The following is a 6,834-nucleotide window of genomic DNA, read 5'->3' on the forward strand; positions in this document are numbered from 1 at the left end:
CCGGACTGGGGACCGTCGCCGGAGGTTCCGGACTGTGGAACTGTCGCCGGAGGTTCCGGACTGTGGAACTGTCGCCAGTAGCTCCGGACTGGGAACTGTCGCCGGAAACTCTGTACTGGGAACTGTCGCCAGAAGCTCTGGTCTGTGGAGGCGCACTGGAGGTCTGATGCGTGGGACCGGTACAGGTGGCACCGAGCTGACGACACGCACCTCAGGGCGAGTGCGGAGAAGAGGCACAGGACGTACTGGACTGTGGAGGCTCAATGCATCCTGGCTGGATGCTCACTTTAGCTCGATAAGTGCGGGGTGCTGGCACTGGACGTACTGGGCTGTGAAGGTGTACTGGCGATACAGTACGCAGAGCCGGCGCAGGATATCCTGGTCCGAAGAGGTGTACTGGAGACCAGTAGCACAACCCGTTCTGTCTGGATGCCCACTCTAGCGCGGCAAATGCGGGAGCTGGAATAGAGCGCACCAGGCTAAGAATGCGCACTGGCGACACCGTGCGCATCACTGCATTACACAGTGCCTGACCAGTCACCCGCTCCCCACGGTAAGCACGGTGAGTTGGCTCCGGTCTAAACCCTACCTCCGCAAATCTGCCTTTCAGGCTTCCGTGCTAGCCACGTCCCCTCATATCATCGTCGTTCCTCTTTCGCTGCCTCCGCCTGCTTCCATGGCAGGGTCTTGTCCCCTGCCATTACCCCCTCCCGGGCCCAGGATCCCTGCTCCTCTTGAACACACTGCTTGGTCCATTGGTGGTGGGATCTTCTGTCACGTTCGTCATAATGATGAGACCAAGGCGCAGCGTGAGTAGAGTTCCACATCATTTTAATAAACTGAAACTCTCCTAATAAAACAACTAACAACCAAATGAAACGTAACGCTACTGATGTGCACTAAGGCAACTATACATAGACAAGATCCCACAACACAAATTAGGAAAATGGCTATGATAAACAGATAAACAGCTGTCTCTGATTAGGAACCATATCAGGCAGCAGGGTAGCCTAGTGGTTGGAGCGTTGGACTAGTAACCGGAATGTTGCAAGTTCAAACACCTGAGCTGACAAGGTACAAATCTGTCGTTCTGCTCCTGAACAGGCAGTTAACCCACTGTTATTAGGCCGTCATTGAAAATAAATAAAAATTCTTAACTTCTTGAATCTAGGAGGCACTATTTTCATTTTTGGAAAAATAACGTTCCCTAAGTAAACGGGCTATTTTGTCAGGTCAAGATGCTAGAATATGGATATAATTGACAGCTTCGGATAGAAAACACTCTAAAGTTTCCAAAACTGTAAAAATATTGTCTGTGAGTATAACAGAACTGATATTGCAGGCGAAAGCCTGAGAAAAATCCAATCAGGAAGTGACTCTTATTTAGAAACCTTTGCGTTCCTATGCGTCCCTATTGAGCAGTGTTGAGATATCAACCAGATTCCTTTTTCTATGGCTTCCCTAATGTGTCTAGTGTCACAATACATAGTTTCAAGCTTTTATTTTGAAAAATGAGCCTAAACGTCAACATTGCGTCAGTGGTCAGCTGAAGTCTCTCAGAGTGTTTTGTGCATAAAGGACAAATGCGGCCATTGTTTCTCTCTTTCCTACTAAGAAGCCACCTGTCCCGGTTGATATATTATCGAATAGATATTTGAAAAACACCTTGAGGATTGATTATAAACAACGTTTGCCATATTTCTGTCGATATTATGGAGCTAATTTGGAATATTTTTCGGCGTTGTCGTGACCGCAATTTCCGGTCGAATTCTCAGCCAAACATAAAGAACTAACGCAGTTATTTCGGCTACAAAAATAACATTTTTGGTAAATAGGAACATTTGCTATCTAACTGGGAGTCTTGTGAGTGAAAACATCCGAAGCTCATCAAAGCTAAATTATTTAATTTGATTGCTTTTCTGATTTTCGTGACCAGGTTGCCTGCTGTTAGCTAGGCATAATGCTATGCTAGGCTATCGATAAACTTACACAAATGCTTGTCTTGCTTTGGCTGTAAAGCATATTTTCAAAATCTGAGATGACAGGGTGATTAACAAAAGGCTAAGCTGTGTTTCAATATATTTCACTTGTGATTTAATGAATAGGAATATTTTCTAGTAATATTTATGCTAATTAGTGTCAGTTGATGATTACGCACCCGGATCCGGGATGGGTAGTTACAAGATTAACTGACTTGCCAAGTTAAATAAAGGTAAAATAAAATAAATATCAGGCCAACGTACACATACAAAAACCCATAGACATACAAAAACCTTAGACATACAAAAACTAGAGTACCCACCCTAGTCACACCCTGACCTACCCAAAATATATAGAAAAACAGAGATACTGTATCGAAGGTTAGGGCGTCATAGCACTGAGACTGTACTTGTGAAGGTGGTAAATTACTTTTTAATGCTGTCAGACTCAGGAGCTGCATCTGTCCTCATGCTCCTAGACCTTAGTGCTGCTTTTGATACCATCGATCACCACATTCTTTTGGAAAGATTGGAAACCCAAATTGGTCTATACGAACAAGTTCTGGCCTGGTTTAGATCTTATCTGTCGTAAAGATATCAGTTTGTCTCCGTGGATGGTTTATCCTCTGACAAATCAACTGTAAATTTCAGTGATCCTCAAGGTTCCGTTTTAGGACCACTTTAATTTTCACTATATATTTTACCTCTTGGTGATGTCATTTGGAAACATAATGTTAACTTTCACTGCTATGCGGATGACAGAAAGCTGTACATTTCGATGAAACATGGTGAAGCCCCAAAATTGCCCTCCCTGGAAGCCTGTGTTTCAGACATAAGGAAGTGGATGGCTGAAAATGTTCTACTTTTAATCTCAGACAAAACAGAGATGCTTGTTCTAGATCCCAAGAAACAAAGAGTTCTTCTGCTGAAAATTAATCTTGATGGTTGTACAGTCATCTCAAATAAAACTGTGAAGGACCTCGGCGTTACTCTGGGCCCTGATCTCTCATTTGACAAACAAATCAAGACTGTTTCAAGGTCAGATTTTTTCCATCTACGTATGTTAGGAATTTTATGAATAAATGACAAAAAAATATCCCCATTTCAAATAGAACTGTAACTAAGTAAACTTATACTCTGTTTTATTATGTATATCTGATTAACAATATGAGTTCATAAGTGAGGGATTGTGGACTGGAACTGTCAGCTAAGTGGTGATGGATAATGGTGAGGAATCAAGAGTTAATTCAGTTATATTGTGTCATGTGTGTGTGCGCTAGTAGGTCAGAATGAACTTTTAAACCTGCTTTGTCTTGGTCGAAAGGAGGAGATTCATTCTGGAACCAATGTTTTATATTACCATATAACCATATTTTGTATATAAACTGTTATTCGTGGTTACATGGCAGCGCGCTCCGAGAATAACTACTATTATCTATTTTTGATAAGACTGGACTCTATTTAATGCAAAGAAGAATCTGACAAATTCTCATAAAATAGAATAAGTGAATTCAATTAATGAAAACATATTGGAATAATGAAATTATACCGACAATTGGTCCTTCGAGCACATTTCCAAAACTTGCCTCTGTCGTCCGATGGTAGAGCCGAAAGCCGTGCACGGACGGGTCTGGACTCGTTCTTTAAAGACTTGGCCTCTGAATTGAGTTTTAAAGAACAGGCTGGTATATATATTGAAGGTCAACAGAGAAGGTGACGGAATCGAACCGGCATTGCTTTTCCCAGTCTACAGGACGACGGTAAATAGTCTTTATTCTCGAATTTGGGGGGAATGATGAAGGTTATCTTTGAATTAATGTTCTAAAATGTTTAGAGAGAGCTTCATTATTCCAAACAGATTAACATGGTTTTGTATGACCAATATACACAGGATTTTGTATGCACAGTAGGAGTTAGGTCCGCGAAGACCTAAGGCGAAGCGTTACCATAAATAAACTAACCTTAATAACAGAGGTCCGTTTGCCCGAGTTATTAAGCCGGGATATAGTTATAGTAAGTTTTGTTAGATAGGACGGTTGTTTTGTACAAATAGGATAGCCATTAATTCAAAAGACATACCTGAATAAAGTTAACCTAAGTAGTCTATCTGACTATGAAAAGTAGCGGATAGATATATTAAAACAGGTGAGGATAAATTAGGCTTGCTGAGAAGGCAGGGTAATGCTAGGCGAACGGAATAACTGAACCTATTCAATACTGAAATAAATATATCCAAAAGGAGGAGAGGGAAGCCAAAAATAGTGAAGTGAGATAAGAGATATTACAGTACTTAAAAAAAAAAATAATAATTAAAAATTATTTTACCTTTATTTAACCAGGTAGGCAAGTTGAGAACAAGTTCTCATTTACAATTGCGACCTGGCCAAGATAAAGCAAAGCAGTTTGACAGATACAACGACACAGAGTTACACATGGAGTAAAACAAACATACAGTCAATAATACAGTATAAACAAGTCTATATACAATGTGAGCAAATGAGGTGAGAAGGGAGGTAAAGGCAAAAAAGGCCATGGTGGCAAAGTAAATACAATATAGCAAGTAAAACACTGGAATGGTAGTTTTGCAATGGAAGAATGTGCAAAGTAGAAATAAAAATAATGGGGTGCAAAGGAGCTAAATCAATTAATTAAATACAGTTGGGAAAGAGGTAGTTGTTTGGGCTAAATTATAGGTGGGCTATGTACAGGTGCAGTAATCTGTGAGCTGCTCTGACAGTTGGTGCTTAAAGCTAGTGAGGGAGATAAGTGTTTCCAGTTTCAGAGATTTTTGTAGTTCGTTCCAGTCATTGGCAGCAGAGAACTGGAAGGAGAGGCGGCCAAAGAAAGAATTGGTTTTGGGGGTGACCAGAGAGATATACCTGCTAGAGCGTGTGCTACAGGTGGGAGATGCTATGGTGACCAGCGAGCTGAGATAAGGGGGGACTTTACCTAGCAGGGTCTTGTAGATGACATGGAGCCAGTGGGTTTGGCGACGAGTATGAAGCGAGGGCCAGCCAACGAGAGCGTACAGGTCGCAATGGTGGGTAGTATATGGGGCTTTGGTGACAAAACGGATTGCACTGTGATAGACTGCATCCAATTTGTTGAGTAGGGTATTGGAGGCTATTTTGTAAATGACATCGCCAAAGTTGAGGATTGGTAGGATGGTCAGTTTTACAAGGGTATCCTCTGAAACAACCCAAAATAATAGTTAACTAGGGAGTTACGACCCCTGGGTGATGGCTTATAGTTTGTAATGTCAGAACTAATATCCGATCGATAGGCAACGCTTTTGATAAAGTTTCCAGGGAAGAGAATCATATAAATCCATACACATATGGATTGTAATTAGGTAACGGTAAACAGCACATACATAGATCATAGAAATACACACACATAGAAGGTAAAAATAGAAAGGCATAGATAAGTGATTAAATACCATAGCTACTAGTAACGGTAAGGATTTATCAAATATGGGTAGTAAATCCTCAAAGGAGGTCCCGGTATTAACGGGAGACCAGCGATTTATGGAGCAGAAAGATAAGAGAAACATAGAACTCTGTCCAAGATGGAGTAAGCGGTGTGAATTTGATGGGAGTCTGAATATTGAAAAACTAGAATTGCTTATAAAACAGATACATAAGGAATGTGGAAAAGATGTGAAGAAGCAGAATAAACAGGGGTTGTACACAGTCGGAGTTTGGCTTTCAGAAGCAAAAAAGAGAGTTGAGGGTGAAAATAGGAGGAAACCCAAAAAGAGTCAAGATGCGCTGCCCTCCGCTCCCGCAGATGAAAAAGTTAGCCAATTGGGCGGGGGTGAGGGTAACAAACTATATCCTTCTCTTTTTTTTCTTCTCGTTTTAAATAGTTTGTTTGGTTCAAATTGAAAGGCTAATTCATTCAACTTAAAATAAGGACGGAGCAAATTTTGAGGTAAGACGATGTCTGTTCACTAAATGATCTGTTTGAATAATGTATTGGGAATGGAGCACTTTTCAGAAGTTGATAAAAATTCCCAAATAAATTTTTAAAAGTAGCTGTAAGTCAGGGTAGTCAGAAAATATGCTAAAAACTAGCAACATATTCGCTAGGTGGGATCATTGAATTGTGGCGTTCATTGGGCTATATTTGGCTGTAAGAAAGGGAGATCTGAATGTTTGAATCGTGAAACATTGTGATAATGTATTCTGGTGGTAATTAATTCTTGGTTTGTTTATTTGGTTACTGGTTATGGTAAATTTTACGTGTTGATTTTACTTAATTAAACATTGTATTATTGATGTGTTTGAGTAGGAATCCTTCTTCCGGGACGGATGGAAGTTATCTAAAATATGTAAGTTGAAGGAGCCATGGGAGAATATGTTTACATTTTTATTAAATACCTGGGATTAAATTACTGATTTCTTACACTGAGAAATGTATGACATTTGCGACAGAGGGAAAAAGTATTACATTTAGATAATAATGTTATCAGGTTAATTGTATCTAAGGCTAGCATGTTCACTTAAGTATACATATACATTGACGTTGATTAATGATTTGAGGTAAAGATGAATTATCATTAGGTTTGGTTTATAGTTCACTTTTGAGTTTCTGAATCGATGTAGCATAGTGAATGCTCGTTAGGCGTTTTGTGTTTTTTTTTCTGGGAGAATGGGAGTTTTATTGACTCTCTTTTGGATGTTTCCTGGACTATAATCTTGGGGAGAGTGGGTGAGATTGAGGCCATAAATGACCAAAATGAAAAGGGCCTGGAAGTTTTTTGTTTTTTCATTAAGGTTTGCAAATATACATTTACACATAAAACATTTGTTAGGACTATTTGTTTTAGTGCAAAGGTATTTTAAAGGGGCAC

The sequence above is a fragment of the Oncorhynchus clarkii genome, chromosome 27 (assembly GCF_045791955.1).
Source record: "Oncorhynchus clarkii lewisi isolate Uvic-CL-2024 chromosome 27, UVic_Ocla_1.0, whole genome shotgun sequence".
Taxonomy (NCBI): domain Eukaryota; kingdom Metazoa; phylum Chordata; class Actinopteri; order Salmoniformes; family Salmonidae; genus Oncorhynchus; species Oncorhynchus clarkii.